Source organism: Peromyscus maniculatus, chromosome 17, assembly GCF_049852395.1.
Source record: "Peromyscus maniculatus bairdii isolate BWxNUB_F1_BW_parent chromosome 17, HU_Pman_BW_mat_3.1, whole genome shotgun sequence".
Classification (NCBI taxonomy): domain Eukaryota; kingdom Metazoa; phylum Chordata; class Mammalia; order Rodentia; family Cricetidae; genus Peromyscus; species Peromyscus maniculatus.
Genome location: NC_134868.1, coordinates 20,391,102 through 20,414,075, shown reverse-complemented (window position 1 = coordinate 20,414,075; position 22,974 = coordinate 20,391,102). Strand labels below are relative to the sequence as shown.

General features: G+C 37.5%; 1 long non-coding RNA gene across 1 annotated transcript in view; it reads right to left on the bottom strand.

The window, feature by feature from the left end:
• The window catches only part of LOC143269103 (uncharacterized), a 35,912-nt gene extending 13,365 nt beyond the window's left edge, over window positions 1-22,547 (bottom strand). The window contains exon 1 of the long non-coding RNA XR_013045461.1: window positions 22,481-22,547. This is a non-coding gene — a long non-coding RNA (uncharacterized LOC143269103). The remainder of the gene's footprint in view (window positions 1-22,480) is intronic.
• Between the last annotated feature and the right edge of the window lie 427 nt (window positions 22,548-22,974).

Here is a 22,974-nt window from a genome sequence, read left to right as displayed (position 1 = left end):
TGAAACTTCAGAAGTGCTCAATAATGAACACCACTTTCTTCAGAAAGCACCTAGCCTCAGACATTTCATTGTAGGCACATAAAATGGAGTACTACAGGAACAGTATCCAGAACAGTGTCTTTGCTAGAACCCTACCTGAAAATATACAAACAACTTTGAGATTATGACGGGCAGAGGGTGAAAAAGGTCAAGAATGTGTTAGAAACTACATTACACACAGTTCTGGTGAGGGCTCCGAGAACCAGCAGCTTAGTGAACAGGGTACAGATGGGAGTGAGCATTGGCTATGAACTGAGGCAAAAGCCATCCTTGTTTTACTATTGTAAAGACCCTGGCTTCATTGTGTCCATGCCCTTGAGTTTAAAGAAAAATAATACATTTTAAAATGATACGCTAGTATATTTGACAGAAGAAATATCTAACCATCAAAGCATCGAGGCTGACATTGGTCCTACTGGCCACTTTAAATAAAATTTACAGTGAGACTTGGGGGAAGCGAAGAAGGGAGCATTAAGGTTTTCAAATTGAGCATGCAAAAGCAAAATTTTAAAAAATGTGTAAGGGTGCAGCTGAGCACCCACTTGGTAAAGACATTAGCACAGATGAGAAACAGCTCATTATTTTGCATCAGGACAGTATGACCCAGAGCACACCTCAGTATCTGTAAAGCTGCTACTCCCATCACAGGCCATCAATTTTCTCCTAGCATGCTTCTCTCCACTGTCTATCACACACAGTGTTCTTTTCATTTAGTTTTCTTTTAAAACAACACCACATTTTAATAGTTTTGTTAAACTGCACACACCAGGCAGCGTTGTTGAGTTACAGAGAGATGGTCTTCACCCAAGTGCCAGTGTTGTTCCAGCTAAGAATCAATTCTCCTGGATGCAATTGGAATTGGAAAGTAGAGAGGAGATTCCATCACTGGCTCTTCTATTCTACAATAGGCCAAAATACTTAATAAAAATAATAAACACATTTATCCATACAATCCATTATTTTCCTTATATATCCCACTTGATGTTAAATGTCTGTGTCCCTTTTTACATACTTGATGTGGCAAAGTAAAGTTGGTCTCAATAAAACAAAGAAAAGAAAGAGAGAAAAAAAAGGATTTGGCTTTGGCATTAAGGTCACATGATTTAGACGTTCCTAGGCATGTCACTGGACAACACATTAATAAACAGGGAACATTGACTACCTACTGCATACTGCATATACAGGTGTGTACAGTTATGCCTATGAGAGTCATCTGCAAGTATTCTCTTCCACCTTTCTTCATGTTTTCCAGTTACAAATTTCAAAATCATGTTTTCTTCTCCAGTCAACATCCCTAAATAGCTTGTTCCTTTCACATGGATATTGTACTAATCATAGGTCACATTCTGACCTCACCCTGGCTGAACAGCCTTGGTGGATCCATTCCTTAGGCTACTGACCTTGTTCATATCTAAGTCAACTTTATATGTCAATCCTATCACGTCTTTCATATTGTGAGATGGCTCTTGGTCACCTAGTATAAAACAGAAGGAGCTGTTTGGAAAGAATGCAACCACCAGAGGTGATCCGGTTGTTGCAGTCTGTGCTAGAATCATATGCTTTACAGAAACCACCAAATAGAATACTTTTAAAGGTTATTTAAGTTGAGTTTGTATTTCATCATTTTCTCAAGGTTTGAACTTATAATTCTTAATGCTTGAATATTTTTCAAAACATTCTTTAAATTATATATTTTTTAAACATGTAATAGTTGGCTCTACAGGAAACATAAAAATGCAAGTATTGGAAATGGAGGAAATGGAAATAAGAACCTATACAAAGGGTAAATTTGCCGCTTCAAAAATGTGTTGTCTTAGCATAAAAACAGTAGATGGCGCTGTTTTTATTTCAGCAGTTAAAGAAAGCCTTTATTAAGGGTGAGGAGACACACGCACCCAGCAGGAGCATAGAGAGAAAGACCCTCAGTAAAGAAGAGGGGGTATGTAGAAGCTCAAACACCACTTCTTCTTGAGGTTGGAGTTTTATAAAGTCTTTAATGTGGCATTGTTTAGGGTTGGTCATTTTGAAGAAAGACAGGATGGCGCTGGTTGGCTATCCTGTAACTAATCAGGCCTTGAACTTGTTGAACCAGAGCAGGGACTGTCTATGAAGAGGACCACGGTACACAAGAGGGGAAGGAGGAGACAAGAGAAGATACTGATGGGACAACTAAGAACAAGGTTGGGTATATATGAATGAAAATGAAAATGTCATAATAAAGCCCATATCATTTTTATGGTAGTTAAAGGAAAATGAAAGAGTGTATTTCCCTAGATAGTTTAGACGAAAGTCAATGCAATCCACTCTAAAATCATGACTCTGTTAGTGACAAATATCCTCATGGTAAAAGTACACTTCTCATAGCTTGGGTTAAAAAAAGAAAGAAAGAAAAATGTGCAATGTTTCTATTGAATTTTATATCATTTGTGTTTTAAAAAACATATAGTATAATAAAATTCAATAAATTACATCTGTAGACACCTACTCATCTCTGGTTGCTCTCTCAAACAAAAGGAACAAAATGATCATCATGAAGATTAGTCCTCAGCATCTATTAGTTATAGAGACTTTGTCAAGTTTTTAAAAGTTTTCAAAGCCTTAATGTCCTCCTTGGTGAAATAGAGCTAAATATAGTATCTCTTCCATAGGATTAGTCAGGCGACTGAAATGACTAAATTCTCTATGTGGCAGCTATTATGATTACTACTTCACAGTCACTTAACATAAATCAACTGGATAGTTAGCTGTCTATTCTTTTATTTGTTATTGTGCAAACAGACTATAAATATATACCAGGGAAGAAACCGGGGAAGACATTTCCCAGTTATTATGATGCCTCCAAGATTCCATACACAATTAGGCACTCAAAATGTTTGGGGACTAATAAAATTTTGATCCTCACCAAGCACTTCAGCATTCTTAGAGTTTGCAAAAGCATCAAATCAATTATTTTTCGAACCATGATACACAATACATTGCTCTGGAACAACAAACCATCCAGGAAGAATCTCAGGTATGACAACTCTTTCTTGCAGCTATTTTTTAAATCTACATCAAATTATCTGTTTCCCATTGGACAAAAGTGCTGTTACAATTAGTGTATGGTAACTCTTGCTCTGTCTTTTTGGACAAGATCTGTCTCTTCTCAGACTCTACACTACTCCCATAATGTTGAAGTCGTTGAGTGAATTTGGGTCCTTCATAAATACTATCCATCTTTAGACAGGAACTATATAATCCATTGTTCACCCAACAATTAGGTCAAGTGATTGTCAAAATCATCAGAATAATATCAACGAACAGTTCATAAACTATATAATGATGCTTTAGGAAACAGGGACTGTTCACTTCCCCACCTTCTACAATCTACCTGTCAATCTCTCCTTTGCTTTTCATGTTTTTGCTGAAATATACCAAGTGGAGATTTACTTGTATTTACAAACACGTGGAGAAACTAAACAACCTGTTGTATCCAGATATCCCAGAGATACATGCTGATAGAAGAAGGCGGAAGGGCGTAAATTATGAGCAAGCAATGCTGAAAACTTGCTACTCTCCAGAGGAAGCAATGCTCCTCTGGGTAATAGAGGTGGCATAGGTCACATTTCCTGACAGTTGCAGGATTACTTAGGCTTGCATCCATCTTTGGGAATTCGGTAAAGCAGAATCACAGTTGTAACCAGTTGCTATGGGATAGACAGCACATCATAAAGCAAGAGGTGGACATTTGCAGTAGGCAGTTTTACTCTATTTTACTAGATTTTGGGTTTAGTAGATTTACTGGACATATCAGTTGTGCTATTTTAACTCCTATGGGCCTCAATTTTCCCCACAAATGACAGTCACAATGACAATATGGTGATATTGTGAATATGAAATGGGCTTGTGTATCACAAGATATTAATATTGTACGCAGTAGAAGTTAAGTAAATCCCTCTTCCTGCCTTTTAAATGAATTAGTAGAACTCCCATCACAAGGCTTATTGCAAAACTTGAATGAACTAATATCACAACAGAGAACTCTGAAAATGTAAACAACATATTTGTATCCATTAATACTACTACCAACAGAAAAACTGTACCTGGTCAGTTGATAAAAATCGAAGGCACAGCAGGGTACACATCACTGAAATCACACTATAACAGTTTCATAACAGTTGATGATACCTATGAAGTAGAAAAGCTTCTTTCCTTAAAATTAAAACTGCCGGGTCTAATTTTAGCTCTGACTTAACTACCTCCACAGGTCACATTATAGCTGACCTTTGGATGGTGATAAATCTTTTTTGTTCTTCAGTGTATTTTTATGATTACTCCTGATCGTCATCTTTGAAGGATCTGGAATCAACTAAGGTTGTGAGTGTCTGGGAAGGCGTTTCTAGAAATAATTAATTGATATAAGAAGCTCCTCCCACAGAGTGAGTGCTACCTTCCTACCTACCAGCAGCCCAGAGTCACAGCTGTCCAAGGAAACATCCCTGCTACTGCAGTCCTTCTTTACTGACAACAGAACCCAGTTTCTTCAGCCTTTAAACATGGGCTGAACACCAGTGACCCTCCAGGCATCTTCCAGATCCGTAAATGCAGATTGGGCCTGCTAAGGCTTTCAACCTAAGTGCTGTGCAGAAAGTTTACTAAACATTGAAGTTTGTTTTAAACATTTTAAGATGACTTTAAATGCATAAAGTTGTTCTAAAGTTGTAGCTGGAGAGCTTCTCTCCAGGTTCCCCAAGCCCCGCAGTCCCACAATCCACGTATAAAATAATCACTCAGACGCTTATATCACTTATAAACTGTATGGCCGTGGCAGGCTTCTTGCTAACTGTTCTTTTATCTTAAATTAACCCATTTTTATAAATCGATACCTTGCCACGTGGCTGGTGGCTTACCAGAGTCTCTACATGCTGCTTATCCTGGCGGTGGCTGCAGTGTCTCTCCCCTCAGCCTTCTGCTTCCCAGAATTCTCCTCTCTCCTTGTCCCACCTACTTCCTGCCTCATCACTGGCCACCAGTGTTTTATTTATATAGAACAATATCCACAGCATAAAGTGGTTTAATCAGAGATGAATTTCAAAAATAGAGGTAGACTCAGTTGTATGTGGTCATATGGTACCAAAGTAATGTAATTCAAGAAGGTAAAGAAAAAACCTAACTGACTGTTTAAAGTAAAAACATAAATTGCTTTCATCCTGTATGTTAGTAGATGATGATGTCTAAAAATAGGTTCCAGATATAGTAAATAATCTTAGCTAATTTTTCATCTTGAAAAGTTTATCTATATAATCACCAATTTAACACTGTAATACTATATTTTAGTGTCCTACTGACTGCATTAAAATTAGATAACTGGATATCCACTGAGTACAGCTACCTTGTCTTATGCACCTTTGCATAGTGCTCAACACAAAGTAACCAGTCTTGCCCAAAATGAGACCTTGAAACAGGTTTGTACAATGCATGGATTGTGGATGCTTCCATGAATGTCCTTTGAGGGGTAATGAATAATTTTCGCTTATGAAACACTGCAAAGCCTGTAACTTAAACCCAGTTATTACCTGTTTACTTTCTGTCCTGTCTCTTGGTGTCTGCCTGTCTGTGTCTCTCTGTTGCTGTCTCTGTCTGTCTGTCTCTGTCTCTGTCTCTGTCTGTCTCTGTCTCGCTCTCTGTCTCTGTCTCTCTGTCTCTCTGTCTCTCTCTCTCTCTCTCTCTCTCTCTCTCACACACACACACACACACACACACACACACACACACACAAGCTAAAACCAATCCAAATTTGTTTCCTTAACATTTCATAATTTATTAGAATTCATTTTGTCTGAATCTCTCAAGGGGAAGAAAACCCTATATATTTACACAGTAGATACTTGTACAATGCTGAAAAGAAATTATCATATGCACTATAAGAATTTTCTGATTTCCTTTTTAAAAAAAAACAGTAAGTGGTTTAAGTAAACACAATGTAAAAATAAGTTTTCTTGGCTAGACATGGTGGTTTGTAATCAGCGTTTGTTGGGCTGAGGGAGAAGGATGACCAGCTCAACCCAGTTTGAGCCACGTCATGAAATCCAGGCTAACCAGAGTTCTATAGGGAAACTCACCAAACAGTAAATAACAACAAACATCATCTATAACTAAAATCTAGCATGTCCCCACGGGCTTCAAGTTGGTTTTATTAGCAATCTACAGTAAATTCAGTATTGCTGTTTTCATTGGTCTTTCCTGATGTGGTGTGTATTTATTCTGTGAAGGTTTTGTCCTCTGACCTTTAAGCCACATGGGAGCTCCTCCAAACCCACAGAAATGCCAGCTGCCAGGACCTAGGGCAGCAGGCTTGTTGGAAGAGGGGGCATGGGAATGGTCCTGAAGTTATATTTTGGGGGATGATATATTTTATTATATTATTTACATGGTACAAGTGTAAAGTCGAAGTGTCTAAAGATGCTTTCATACATTTGTACATTAGATTACAAGAATGTCAATTTTTCTCTACCAATTACAGGTGACCTAAGAGCTGACAGGAATATTAATGAGAGAGTCCTAGAATTTCTTGCTGCTCTTTAGGGGGCAGACTATATGAAGATGACTTAGAAGAAATATCTGAAGCAGTAACTGAAGTAAGTTCACAAGACTGATGACGTTGTGGAAGAGGAATGAAGCTGAGAGATATAATGAACACTTTTGGGCAAACCAAAGGATGCTGGGAGCTCACCTGATTCCCATGGTACAGCGCAGCAACTACAGAAGGAGAGGCAACGTCTTGGTTTCCAGAACAACAAAGAAAACAAATACAAGCCCATCACTGCATCTTTCCTCCCTCTCCTGATTGTGTTAGCGTCCTCCAATGTGAGCTTTCCTCAAGAGCAGGAGGGGCCAGACATTTTTGCATTTTTAACACAAGAGGTAATATCCCATCTTCATCCTCAGAGTCCTAGATGTGTCTCAGAATGAAATTAGCATAAGGCAGAAAAACAGTGAAAAATCATTTGTTCACATTTTTACATACCATGGGAGTCTTCATAAAATAACCACAATAATAATAATAAAGACTCAATGCACCAGAGAGAATTACTGACCCAGTGAGCTGGACAAAGAAACAAGAGTCAGTTATGAAGAAACAGACAAATTATATGGAGAGGCTTTAAGGCAAGAGCTATTTTAACAAAGTCCGTGCAGAACGCTTTGATCTTGACACTTACTCCTTGAGAATAGAAATGCCATTCTTTTTGTTTTAGGGTAGAGGCCCTTCACCTAGGGCTGTCACCCCATGCTTTCAGAAACAGAAAAGGTATCAGAATGACCTTCTTATACCTGCTGTTCTCCCAGGTGACCATTTAATTCAAAATGGTCAATATGCCAGAGCAGTTTATTTTTAACTCCTTCAGTATCTCCGCTAAATGCATGATCATTTTTTGTTCTTTATGAAATTATTGTTACCATAGCTCCAGTATTCCTTTAACCACAGCAGTAAGAGCCTTGAATGTATTTACCTATGATATAAGCACTATCTTAAAATAGCATAACAATTTGTCTTCAATTTAACCCTAGTCAAAACCATTTACACAGAAATGAATGTGACAATTCTTAAGGTTCAGAAAGTTTAAAAAAATTAAATGTAACAGATGTTTAATATCTTCTAGTACAATATATCATTTATATGTATAAAAAAGAAATATGAGAGCCAGAAAAAATGAAATAGACAAAATGTAATTAACCCAGCTGAAGTTTTGCCAAATTAATACAGTTTGTCCCAAGTGAAGTGATGGCAGTGTCTCTTTTGTGCCAACATGAAGGAATTTTTTTAAAATGAAATCGTATGGAGGCAATTGAACGGAGAAAATGTCTACTCATTGCATAGCTAAGAGAATACATTTCACCTTTTATTAGCTTGTAGCATATAAGACAATTCTTGCATAGCACTCCCTGTCTTTGGGGAGAAGCAGCTAAAGTGTGTTTTAAGCATCCCGACTCATTTGAGAACACTGCTATACCATGTCCCTTTCATACTTTTGCTTTCTTGATGAACCATCTCACAAGTAAACACAAGTGGAGAGAGGGTTTCTCTTACTTATGGTAGTTTCTGAAGCACGGGTCAGTGGGTGACCATTGGTTGGCAGCATCCAGAAAAAAAAAGAAAAGAAAAGAAAGCCTCTATAATATTCACAAGCATGCTGTGTTTAAATATGCTGTAATCATTGCTAAGATACACTTTCATTTGCTCAAGTTAAAAATCCAGTCATGATAAAAAGGTATTAGTTAAAAAAGAACCACAAGTTTATATTTGCTTTTAAAATTGCAATAAACTCTCTTTTTAAAAAGATATTGTCCTTGAGTAAACACATAATATATTCATATCAGAATCCATAAACTACAAACACTCAGAATAAAGTTCTCTTTTTCTGGGTGATAACAGAAAGAAAGTGTCTTTTGCTTAAATTGGGACTAATGTCATGTACCTTGGGGTAGAAGGCTTTTTTTCCTACACCAAAAGAGGAAGAAAGTACGCTGCCGATACACGGTTAGCTTGCTGTCTCTTCTGTCTGAAAGCTCAGAGAAACAAAGGCAACATTGTCATTGTCTTATGATTGTAACTCTGCTGGGAAGCTTCTCTGGTAAGTTTCCACTGCAGGGGATGCATTTGATGAAAATCTTAAAAGCAATTGAGTGGGTATAAACTGTTGACTTTTATCCTTAGCTGGCATGAGTAGCTTAGTCTTTGAAGGATCTTTACCTGGGAAGCTTTCAAATTCCATTGTCATGTGAAGCCTCCTCTATCTAGAGATAAAACAAAATTAACTTTTCAAGGACATAGTGGTCTGGAAAGAGGAAAGTTATCTAGGAACTAAACAGAAGTTCAAAACCGAATGAGTAGCCCACAGCATTTAAGTTCTGTGAACATTGTATTCTTCCATAAATCTAATGGAAGCTGCACATGGGTTTCTTTTCAAAAATAAATCTTAAATCAGAGCAATGCCCCATTTCTTCTTTAGATTAGTCTATATCCATTCCCTTATCAGTTATTGTATAAATTCATAAGTGTTAAAAACCAGTTTATAGGGACCAAAATTTGTCTACTATTTTTAAATTTTTTAAATATTTTTACTGTGCAAAGCACAGTCCTTGTTTTCACTGTGATGTGTTTAAATTTCCTCCCCAAAGAAAATACTGTCACTTTGCAGACTTTTAGAGCTGGCATTATTATATATTTCCTTGTAGAATAAAATCAACAGAGATTTAATGTCTTGAATTTATAGATCAAGGTGGCTAATAACAGCCTTAATTAAATAGAACTGGTTGCTTCTTATCCTTGCTAGTAGTGCTTTTCATTTCACTGACAGACATGAGAATCTGAGAAAATATGTGTCATCCTACTGCTGAAGGTGAATACAATTATTAATCTCTGAGGGAGAAGATGGGTATCAAATATTTTAATGCCAAATAGAGGGGAAAAAACAGCCAACACTTTTTGGACAATTTTGTACATTATCCAGCCAGGCTTTATATAATGCTTTTTAATGACATTTCACATCTTGTGATCCATTTCTGTCTCATTTCACTCTGTCCATTGAAGGTGACCAGTTCAATGTGTTTTGAATCAGGTCTTAACCCTTTAATCTCCTAATGAGATGTTCTAATGGACTATGAGAAGAGCTTTGCCCATTCCTTCCTTATCATCCCATTAGTGTTAGCATAGAGGAAAAGTTAAATTCTTTGTTCTTCAGCTTTATTCAGTACTCTTACATCGGTTTATGTGACTAAATATTTCATAAGTAGCTTTATCAAGACTAGTCACACATGCTTCTGTTTTCCCAAGGATTTTTAAAGAAAGCACATGTTTCAGAGGCTCGATGAATCTGATTAGAAATGTCAAAAGAATTTAACAAGATGAAAATTGAAGGACTGTAGTAGACGTGTTCCACATTCCTGCTTACAGGAAGTGGTATCTCTGTGTAAGTGAGCTTAGAGCATCAGGGTGTGCTCAGCAATGGCCACAGTGTGAGCATATTAGCTCTCACCTTTTGTTTATGTTTTTTTTTTATTTTTGAGGTTGTGATTATAAAACATCTCTCTTCCCATAGCTCCCTATGAAACCTCCCCTATAACTCTTCCCACTCTCCTTCAAATTTATGCTATCTTTTTCTTAATAATTGCTATTGCATGGATATATGTATAAGGATATACATATAGATTCTTAAATGTAACCTGTTTGATCCACATACTATTACTTGTATGTATGTTTTCAGGGCTGACTGGATGCCTGTTCTTTAGCCTTCTGTGCTAGACAGCTGGAGATGTAAGTGATGTTCTCTAGCATTGCCAATGTCCTTGCTACCCCAATGAAACATAAAAGATTATATTTATCTCCTCCTCCTTCTCCTCCCAGATTTAAGTGATCACAAAGCTGTTCTAATGTTTTTCATGAATAATTTTTAAATGTATTCCTTCTTCTCTACCTGTCTCTATTATTTATAACCTTTCTATTTTTTACCTAAATAATGGCATTACATTTTAAATTAATCTCTTTTGTTCTCTATGCTACTACAAAGATGGATTATCTAAATTAAAAATCTACAGAAAAGACTTCACTGGCTTTTCAGAAAATATCCAAGTTCCCTCCTTCCACATACTCAGTTCATGAGATGATACCTTCTTTATGCTGTGTTCAGCATGTCCTCATTCCCCCCATCATCATCGATTGACTTTGGAAGTTCTGCACTGAATATTATACTATTTTCTCATATTCACCATCACCTGGTTTAACTTCACAGAGATTTTTTTTTGGCAACTCGGATTTTCTGTCACTTCCTCCAAGAAGACTTCACTACATTCTCATCTTTTTGAGATGAATAAACTAACTTCTTAACTTGTTTGGGCTGTTTTGCTTGCGTGGGTATGAGTGGTGTCCATACACGTATGTGGGCATGCTTGTATATGTGTGGTTGCCCGTGTGTGTTCAGTGTGGTGATACATTGTGCACCCTAATAAAATTTGCCTGAAGATCATAAAGACAAAGCAACAAGCCGCTGCCACATCTTACCTCTAGGACTCCTCAGCATGAAAAGGCTTCAGTTCCTGTCCCTCATGCCTTATATACCTTTCTCTGCCCAGCCATCACCTCCTTCCTAGTCCTGGGATTAATGGCATGTGTGCTTCTCAAACACTGGGATTAAGAAGTGCAAGATCTCAAGTGGTGGGATTAAAGGTGTATGCCATCACTGCCTGGCTCTGTTTCTCTCCTAGACTGAGTCAATCTCATGTAGCCCAGGGTGGCTTTGAACTCACAGAGATCCAGATTGATCTCTGCCTTCTGAGTGCTAGGATTAAAGGTGTGTGCCACCACTGCCTGGTATCTATGTTTAATTTAGTGGCTTGTGTCCTGTTCTCTGATTTTCAGGCAGATTTCATTAGGGTACACAATATATCACCACAGTTCAGGTGCTAGTGTTATCAGCAAGCTATAGCCTGTGTTTACTTAGGTATCCAAGTCCTTGTATTTTCACGAACCCACTGAACTTGTACCCTCTGAACCATCTCCCAGCCCCATCTTCTAAACTCTTAAGTGGCACTGGTCATCACCTTAGGAACCTAAAGCCACTGCATTGAAACTGTCCTTGTTTGTGTCTGTTTCACTGACAGATTTTCATTCGGTGAGAAGACCTGCTTTAACACAGTAGATACTCACTTAAAACGGGCCTAATTGTTCAAACAATTTATTTCCAACAATAATATAAACAATTATTTCCAAAATGGGGAGAAAACGACTTGTAGTTAACTTTTTTTTTTTTTTTTTTGAAGAGAAGACCATATTCAGAAAGAATTCGAGCATGAAGGTTTTCACAACAGCTAAAATGCTTGCTAGGAACATCATGGGATGTGTAAACCCTGATAATCGGCATTCTATGAGAGAACATGTCAGAAAACAAAGATATCAATGTGCAAAAGTGAGAGATCTGTCTGGAAATACTGGAGTCCAGTTTATCCAAACTGAAATGCCTGGCTAGTGTGAAAAAGTCATGGTCTAGAACACAAGGAGGAAGAGCTGTATTGGCAAATTAGAGGAACTGATCTACACTCAATAAAACAGTATCTACCATTTATTGAACAATTATTTTATACTATATAATATTCTAACCACTTCAATTGTTTTCATAATTAATTAGTTACATATTTACAATTATAAATCTATTATGTAGGTAAAAGAAAGCTAAGGCAATTGAAGAGTAAGCATTTATTCAATATGAAAGACCTAGTAAGAAAAATCTAAGATTGAAAACTAGGCATTTTGACTGGGAAACAGCTTTTAAAAGTCTGAGTACTATTAATTGGACAAAAAGTCAAATGGGCTACTATAAATTTTGATTGTACTTTGGATGTGTTTGATGTAGTCTAGACTCCATCAGGACCCATGATGAATGAAGTTGAAAAACTAGCAATTTTTAACAGTGCTATAAGAATATACACAACTGGAAGGATGCAGTATGTCTTAATACATGATGTACCATCCCACCATCTAACTCTGTCTGCTAAGAGCCCAGAAGTTGGTACTAGTATCAACACTTAGAAAAATACACAAGCAAAGGATACAATATGTAGATATAAATAGGGGATGCTTCTAATGAAATACATTTCTAGCTAAGCTAGCTGCCGTTTAACTGTTAGTGAAAATATAGGTCTTTTATCATAATACACACTGGACACAGAGTGGTAAAATGTGAGGTTTATTATCATGAAGACTGTGGGTAGTATCTAGCTAATTACAATACACCTAATATTCTAAATTATCCCCTATGCAAAAACATGTCATTCTGGCAAATTTAAGTTGAGAACACTCAGTAAAATGTTGTGATGTTCCAATCGTAATAACTAAATAAATTCGTATACTCATGTCCCAGAAAGAACGTGAGGTTCAATATCATTAAAAAAAATGTACATTATATAATTCCTCCTCCTAGCCTTCAACAGGACCCTTGGAGTATTTGTTAGTGTAGATGAATACTGGGAAACAGAAGTGTGCAGACTCAGGGAAATTGTCAGACTCTGGGTCTGTTAATCTGTATAGATCTGAGATATCAATTACTCTGATACACAGCTCAAGAATCCATTTCACGGTGAAAGTGGGTTACTCTCAGTTTTCCAATGGTGAAGAGGATCTGCACAGGGTAAATACTGGCATTCTGTACATTATCAGAGGGAAGGAGAGTTTAGAATGCTTGGTATGATGGTTAAATGTGTGGGTCAGCCTAACTGTGCGATAAGATACTAGGGTACTTGGTTAAAAATTATTTTGAATATGACTGTGAGATTGTGAGATTAATATTAAATTATTGCAGTGAGTATACAGGTTGCTTTCTCTAGTATAGGTGGTTCTGGCTATCCTTTTGTTAAATTCTAAATTTTAAACATTATTAAACAATGGCTCTCTTTGGAAGAAGGGAGAATTACTTTCACCTGAATAATTAAGATGGAAAAACTGGTCTTAATAGACTTTGGATTCAGTCAGAAATAGCATTTCTTGATATCACCAGATTTTTACTAACATTTTTGTTACTGAGACTTTGGGATATCTAATATGCTATTTGCAGATCCATAATTGTTGCATATCCATAACTCTATGAGCCCTTTTCTTATGCTTTCTTATTCTCTCTCTCTCTCTCTCTCTCTCTCTCTCTCTCTCTCTCTCTCTCTCTCTCTCTCTCTCACACACACACACACACACACACACACACACACACACACACACACTATAGTTCTATTGGTTCTGTTTCATTTCTCTCAGGAACACTGACTAAGATAGGTGAAAAAAAGAATAAGTTATAAATGCCAGTTATGTCATTCTGCAGGTTGTGGACTAATAGGATTGTAAAAACTAATCTATTCTTTGTTGTTCTCATTATACATCACCTCTTCTCCCTGTTCCCTCTGCCTTTTCATAGCATCTTCAACTTTCCACAAACGCTAAACATTATATTGTTACAGCAACAAGAAAGACAGTGGAATGGATATTACCAAGCAACAGATGAAGAGACCAGTGAGAATTTGGACTTCTTTCTGAAGATAACATGGTCTTCTGTTTGTATAAGAAAGCTTCATGAGGAGAGGTATAGCCTTTCTGCTCATATCACTGCTCTATAGAAGTTAAAGAACAGAAGCAGGAAGTATATAGTTACCGACTGAACAAAGACTGCGATAAATACATGAACTGCCTTATTCAGAATATTTCAATGTCCCCTGCTGGTACACCTTCTTGTGTAACAGAAGCTGGAAAAAAATGTTTTTAATCAGTCTCTTGTAACCTATCTATTATCTATAGTCCTATATGCCATTAAAGGTCTGCCAATCAAAAAGGCATTCAAGATTGCTGGAAGTTAAGTTTTGTGGAGAAAGGATGATCATCCATTTAGCTGATGCAGGTTACAGCAGACAGAACAGAACTGCTTCTTGTGCAAGAATGTGGAGTGAGACATCCTGGACTCCACAGATGGGTCCCCAAATGGGAAGCATCTTTATTTGGCATTGTCTCCATTTAGATGCCAGGAACAAAGCTACTGCTTCCCGGGTGGGAATGGTGACAACAGTTTTCTCATGCAACGACTTTTATGCCATTAGCCATAGAATTTAAAATCTAAACCAGTCTTCATTGGTATTGTGAAATCTGTGTCTCTCTTAGGTTTCTTTGAAATTACCGGTTGGATTATAACCAAGTATTAATAATAAGCATGATGCTTTACAAATAACTATGAGGGTTTTTTTTTAGTAAATTTCCTTTTGATATTTTACTCAATAATCAATATATCCAACAAATATTTACTATCAAAAATTCTGTAAACCAAAAGTGGAAGCAGAATTAAAAAAAGATTAGAATCAGAAATTAAAACGGAGGGTGCACATCAAAGGGAGAAAATAATTGCCACGCACGCCAGGCCCTGGGTTCAATAATACCACAGGAAAATAGAACAAGTGAACAAATGCTTAAAGCCCAGAAAGAAAAGGCTACAGAGATTGAACATGAGGCCCACTGTAGAACATTTGAAATAATGAAGGAGGTATATTGACAGTACCTAAAATACTAAGAGAAAAAGAATGACAATTAAGTGCTGTATCAGGAATGCCAGGGTAGGGGTTGGAGAGATGGTTCAGCAGTTAAGAGCACTTGCTGATCTTCCAGAGACCCCCAGGTTCAAGTCTCAGAACCAACATGATGGAAACAAGGACAACTCCAGTCCCAGGATTCCACAGGCACTGCATGCACATGGTGCATTGACATACGTGTAGGCAAACATTCCATACACATAAAAACAAAGGTTTAATTTTTTTAAAAGGAAGTCAGGGTAGCCAGACATGAGATTACACTCCTATTTCTCAGTGCTAGTGAGGCAGAAACAGGAGAAAAACAAATTAAATTGAAGCCTTCAGGTGGACGTTGGAGACCATTTCTCAAGCTAACAGCAAAGGTAAGGCAATGGATTCTGCAAATGGTGTAGAGATATCACAAGTAAATATCAGCAACTTACAAAGAAATCAAAACAAACCCAAATCATCACGTCTGATATCATACAATCCCATCAGACCATGAAGACTGCTGGTCACTTTGTAAGAGTTCAGGTAGAAGGCCGACTCCTGAAACTTAAAAATCAGAGTGTACATTTAAGTACTGAGGGTTGAAAATTGTTTCTAGTGGTTGTAAAGAAGTTTCTAGGCCTGCGTTCTGAGGAAATGGCAATGGTCAAAGAAAATTTCCAATTTTGCTTTCTGTTTCTAGATGGGGAGCTATGGGCATGTGCTTGGGCAGAGGAGAGGAGGTCAATGAGGAGGGAGAGGGGATGATATATTACAAAAACAATAATAAATCCAGTGGGTCCAGAATTAATATGAAAGAATTAAAATGGGAACCTAAGACAGTCTGATGAGACCAGAGAAATAATTCCTTCTTCAAACAAATCTTCACTCATTATGTAAGTTTTAAAATTAATTTAACCAATAAATCTCTTCTGGGTATATTTCTCTATTTTTCTCTGGTCATCGGAAGAAATTCGCACACATAATTTTGTTGTTGTAGCAATGATGTTAGGGTGCTGTTCCTTACAGTTCGCATTCCTGGAGAACAAGAGTTCATTGCCATTCTCATTACAATTCAGAAAAACTGAGCACTTTTTTTTGAAACACAGAACTGAGGAATGTTATAGCTAGAATGGACCTTGGAAGAGTGTTGAATTCTTTGCTTTTCATTTAAATTAAGGTTTTCAAAGGGGTCAGGCAAGATATAAGCACAGGAATTCTAATTGAAAAACATATCAGGGGAAAAATGCTTTCTCTTGCAAATACATTTCAGAAGTAGACCACATAAAGCATGAGGTTCAAGGAGATTTTTCTAAGTCCACACAAATTAATTGGCAACAAAAACCTCAATTACGTGTATTTGAGTAAATCGATATGGGTAAAATTATTTAACTAGATACTTCATGACTAAATAAAAGCATGGCATGCATTGCTTTAAAATATCAGTTCTTGCCTTTGTTGTTGAAGGAAACAGGTTGACTATCTATATACTTCAACATGGACCCAGAAGACAGAGAAACTATTGTGCTTTGCTTCTCTGACGTTTCTTCCAAAAAGTCATATTCTTAACTAAATTCAGTGTGGTAAATTCACAAATCAGAGTAAAAGACAAGGTAAGTAATACAACAGAGCCACACAGAGGGGCAGGAAAGAGAAGGTATCTAGAGTGAAGACATTCTTTTTTTTTTTTTTTTTTTTTTTTTTTTTTTTTTTTTTTTTTTTTTTTTTTTTTTTTTTGGTTTTTCGAGACAGGGTTTCTCTGTGTAGCTTTGCGCCTTTTCCTGGAACTCACTTGGTAGCCCAGGCTGGCCTCGAACTCACAGAGATCCGCCTGGCTCTGCCTCCCGAGTGCTGGGATTAAAGGCGTGCGCCACCACCGCCCGGCTGAGTGAAGACATTCTTAAAGCCTTTAACTTCACCACTGCTCTTAATGTATCTCTCAAGGACAATGAATTAGTAGAAAAGTTCACTTAAAACCTGACATCTGAGACAGTTACTTAAGAAGATGAGTGTACTTGGAGATTCCCACATGTCTACAGATTTTAAGAAGTCACTGCTTCTCTGTTAGCAGAAGAAAATTATGTGAATTATGTGCTATTCACTTAGAAGTCACAAACTAGAAATGTATTTTTCTCCATATTTGCATTTCCTACCATGGTCTCCAGGCAGCAGCGCAATATGTTACCACCAGAACCTGGATATCCTGTAAAACACATTCTAAATATTCCACCATGACTGAAGCACAAGACAATGATCTTAAAACCAACTTTGTGAAAATGATAGAGGTCCTTAAAGTAGAAATGAAAAAATCCCTCAAAGAAATTGAGGAAAAGACAACCAAAATTGGAGGAAACAAACAAATTCTCTAAAGGAAGCCAAGAAAAAAAAAACAGTTGAAGGAAACAAATAAAACTGTTCAAGACATGAAAATGGAAATAGAAGCAATAAGGAAAACACAAGCTGAAGGAATTCTAGAAACGTAAAATCTAGATAAGTGAACAGAATCTACAGATGCAAGCATCACCAACAGAATACAAGAATGGAAGAGAGAATCTCAGGCATTGAAGATATCATAAAAGAAATAGATTCATCAGTTAAAGAAAATTTCCTGACATAAAACATTCAGGAAATGTAGGACACTATGAAAAAAACCAAGCCTAAGAATAATTAGAATAGAGAAGGAGAATTAACCTAACTCAAAGGCCAAAAAAAAAAAACTGTAACAAAATCAAAGAAAATTTTCCCAGCCTAAAGAAGGACATGTCCATAAAAGTACAAGAAACTTACAGAACACCAAATTGATTGGACCAGAAAAGAAAGTCTCCTTGCCACATATAATCAAAACACTAAACATACAGAAAAAAGAAAGAATATTAAAAGCTGCAAGGATAAAAGGTCAAGTAACATATAAAGGCAGACCTATTAGAAGTGTACCCAACTTCTTCTATGGATATTTGAAAAGCCAGAAGAGCCTGGGCAGATATCCCATAGATTCTAAGTGACCACAAATGCTAGCCCATACAACTATACCCAGCAGAATGTTCCATCGCCATAGATGAAGAAAAAAATATATTCTATGATAAAGTCAAATTTAAATAATATCTATCCACAAATCCAGCCCTACAGAAGGTACTAGAAGGAAAAATCTAACTCAAAAAAATTAACTTCACCCATGAAAACAAAGACAATAAATAATCTCACACCAGCAAAAAGAAAAGAAGGGAAACACACACACACACACACACACACACACACACACACACACACACACACTACCAACAACAACAACAAAATAACAGGAATCAACAATCATTGGTCATTGATATCTCTCAATATCAATGGTCTAAATTGTCCAATAAAAAGATACAGACTAACAGGTGGATTTGAACACAGGATCCATCCTTCTTTTGCATACAAGAAATACAACACAACATCAAAAATAGACATTACTTCAGAGTAAAGGGCGAGAAAAAAGATTTTCCAAGCAAATGGACCTAAAAAACAAGCTGGTGTAGCCATTCTAATATCCAAAATAAAAACAGACTTCCAACCAAAATTAGTCAATAGAGATGTTCAATATCCTTAGCAATCAGAGTAATGCAAATCAAAATGATTCTGAGATTCTATCTTATACTGGGTCTTGAGATAGATCTAGTTAGTACCAGTTTTCTGAGGAATGGCCATATTGATTTCCAAAGTGGTTGTACAAGTTTGCACTCCCACCAGCAATGGAGAAGTGTTACCCTTACTCCATATTTGTCAGAATGGCCAAGATAAAAAATGCAAGTGACACTCAGGCGGGTGAGGATGTAGAGCAAGGGGAACACTACTCAATTGCTGGTGGGAATGCAAGCTTGTACAGCCATTTGGAAATCAATAAGGCAGTTCTTCAGAAAATTGGAACTTGATTTACCTCAAGACCCAGCTATAACCCTCCTGGGCATATTCCTGAAGGATTCTTCATTCTATCACAAGGACACTTGTTCAACTACATTCGTAGTAGCCCTATTTGTAATAGCCAGAAACTGGCAACTGTCTAGAAGCCCCTCAATCAAAAAATGGATAAAGACAATGTGGTAGATTTACACAATGGAATATTACCCAGCTGTTAAAAATTGATGAAACTAGAAAAAAAAATCATCTTCAGTGAGGTAGCCCAGACCCAGAGACAGACATGGTATATACTCAGTTCACTTATAAGTGGACATTAGCTGTTAAGTAAAGGGTAATCATGCTACGATCCACAGGCCTAATGTGACAAAATAACAAGGAAGACTCAAGGGGGAATGCATGGATCTCCCTGGGAAAGGGGCAATAGAATAGATTTCAAGTGGACTGGGGCTGGTGGGAATGAGAACAGGAGGTATCAGGCAAGGGGGTACACTGGAAGAGATAACTGGAGTTCAGGAGCACTGGGGGCACAATGTGAAAACCTAGTGCAGTGGAAACTCACTGGAATCTTCCTGAGTGACCCTAGAGAAGGCTCCTAGTAATGGAGCATAAGGAGCCTGAACCAGCCGCCTTCTGTAACAAGGCAAGTCTTCCAGCAGAGGGACTGGGACACCAACCCAGCCACAAAACCTTCAACTTACAATCTGTCTTGCCTACAAGATGTGCTGGTGTAATAATGGCACAGAACTTGTGGAAGTGGTCAACCAATGACTTGAGGCTCCTACCACAAGATGACACCCATGCCCTAACACTACTGGATGGCCAGGAACCAGAATCTGGACAGCCCAGAGGCCCATGATAGAACCAAATGATTCAGGAAATGATTACTAATGATATTCTGCTATACTAATGATATCTGCTATGATACTCCTAGACCAGGAGTTTTCATCAGAGAGGTGTCATCCAGCAAGTGATGGGAGCAGACATAGAGATCCACAGTAAAACATTAGGCAGAGCTCAGGGAACCCCGAAGAAGAGGGGAAGAGTTGAAGGAGCTAAAGAGGTCAAGAAGACCACAAGAACACAGCCTGCAGAATCAACTAAGGAAGGTTCATAAGGGATCACAGTGTCTAAAGCAACAATCACAGGCCCTGTATGGGTCTGAGTTAGGTCCTCTGCATATATGCTGTGGTGGTGTACCTGGGTGTTCTTGTGGGACTCATAACAGTGGGAGTAGGTTGGGTCTCTAATTCTTTTGCCTGCTCTTAGGAACCTTTTCCTCCTACTGGTTGCCTCATCCAACCTTTATATGAGGATTTGTGCCTAGTCTTATTGTAACTTGTTATGCTGAGTTCAGTTGATGTCCCTGGGAGGCCTGTTTTTTTTAAAGAAATGGAGGAGGAGTGGATCTGGAGGAGTGGATCTGGGGGAGAGAAGAAATGGTAGAGGGAGGGGAAACTGTGGTCAGGTTGTTACATATGAGAGAAGAATTTTAAAAAATTAAAATTATTAACTTAGCTCTATAGCAAAACAAAAGAAAAAAGTTTTAAATTAATATCTCAGGAAAAAATAAATGAAGCAAGAGGCTAAGATGCCTGTAGACTTAAAATACCCAAAGGAATAAATGTTCTGTTGTTTCAATCTTGAGCCCTGAGTTAACTGGGTAATTTTGGTTTGGGTTTTGTTTGGTTTTTTTTTTTTTTTCTACAAGGATGTGGTCTACTAAGTTAAAGGGACCCTTTCACGATTTTCTAAGAATCTCGTCTGGTTTGAATTCTGCTGCTGTGGTGAACACCATGAGCAAAACCAGAAAGGAAAACTTGGCAAGGAAAGAATTGATTTGGCTTATTATACTTGAAGGACACAGTTCATCACCGAGGGAAGTCAGGGCAGGAGTTCAAACAAGAACTGAAGCAGAAACCATAGAGAAACGCAGCTTACTGGCACCTGCTCAGCTAGCATGGTTAAACAGTCCAAGCCCACCTGTCTAGGGATGGTGATGCCCACCGTGGTCCAGTATCCCCTCCATCAATTACCAACCAAGACAATCTCCTGGAGACATAGCCACAGGCCAATCTGATCTGCGCAATTCCCCAACTAAGACTCTCTTTTCCCAGTTATCTACATGAGGTATCAAGTTGAAGTAAAACTAACCAGCTCTAAAATGCTGTTGTCTTTCTCAGAGGAAGGAATGCCATTCAACAAATAGATCAGTGTCAGGCTGTGGGGGTGGGGAAATGGAAAAGTGAGACCAGATCACCACATCCCAATCCACAAGGTTCAAGCATGGAAAAGCAAGCTTCCCTTACTAATAAAACTTGGGTATAAGATTAAAAAAAAAATGGATCACAAATAAGCTGGAAAAAAATAGTATTTTTCTAGTGTTACAGAAAACACTGTAGAAAAGCAACAAATGAAGGATGCATCTCCCCTAACATAATTACTAATATTTTGCTGCTAGAAATATGGAAATCGTGTTCATTATTTGGAACTTAGAGTGAAATATTTCAAAGGAGCCTTAATAATATACCTGGGTTTTTTTCATTTTCCACATGCACTGATATATTTCTGTACACATTCAAGGCTTTTAATCATCTGATTTTCTACTATGATCCCATACTGAAGTCACACACTCATTGTTTATACTAAGAAAGGTATTAAATATGCTATGAGATTAAACAAATGGAATAGTAGAATAAAAAATAGAAGAGAATAAGAAACAGGAAAAATGGATGTGGAGAAGAAGGTGCTGCTGTTAGAGTTCTCATTTACTTCCCACTACTGTGGGAAATACCGTGACCCAAAGCAACTTGGGGGAGAAGAGGGTTTATCTGGCTTATACTTCCATGTCACGGGCCCTCACTGAGAAGTAAGAGATGAACTCAAACAGAAACCTGGAAGCAAGAACTGAACAGAGACCAGAAGAATGTTGCTTGCTGGCTTGCCCCTCAGGGCTTCCTCAGTCACCTTTCTTATATAGGCCAGGCCTCACTGACCCAGGGATGGCACTGCTTACTGTGGGTTAGGTGTACCCTTGTCATGAACAATCATGACAATGCCTCATACCCATGCACATGGCGTAATCTAATGGGGATAGTTCCTCAGCGGAGTTTCCCTCTTTCCAGTTATGTCCAGCTGACAATTGAAGCTAACTTGTTCTTTTTTAATGTGGTGCTATGGATCAAACTCAAGGTCTTGTGTGTGCTAGGTAATAACTTGACCAGCTGAGCCATGTCCCCGGCAAAACTTTGTTTATTGTCAATAATAGTTCTATTTCATTGTGCCAGGATCATAAGTAACTGATATTTTCACATAGTCTTACACCTTGCAAAACACATTGGTATTTCCTTAAATTGTCACATAAGTTGTGAAGTATTATTACATATTTGACAAGCGAGAAACGAAACTCTAAGGAATGACATGGATTATCCAGAATATTGTATTAAGGGAAATAACAGCACAGCAAAAATAAATTCCACATAATTTCACTTACATATGGAATCTGAAATCACTAGTTTCCTGGAAGCATACTGTAGAGTCTTGGTGACCTCACAAAGGCTGTGAAGAGAAGGGGAAAATCAATGTATATACAACTTCAGATAAAAGGGATACCAAGAGATCTATTGTAAAATATGATGACCACAGTTAATAATATTTCTGAAAGCATCAAGGGGAATAGCCATAAAGTCTTCCCACCACAAAAAGTAATTCATGTGAAGCGGCAAATATTAGCTATAGTTAGTTACTCTAAAATGTATCTGTATTTCAAAACAATATGCTGTACATAGAAAATACATGTGACTTTACCGATCAGTCTAACTTAAAGAAATGATGAAGTAAGCTGTCCATGACAACATGTTCCCAACTTCAAATTTTGTTTTTAATTTTTTTTCATTTGTTTGTGTTATGTGTTTGCTTATGTACACAGACACACGCATGCAGAGACCATAAATTTTAGCAGTTGGTTTTTCCACCACTTAGATTCTA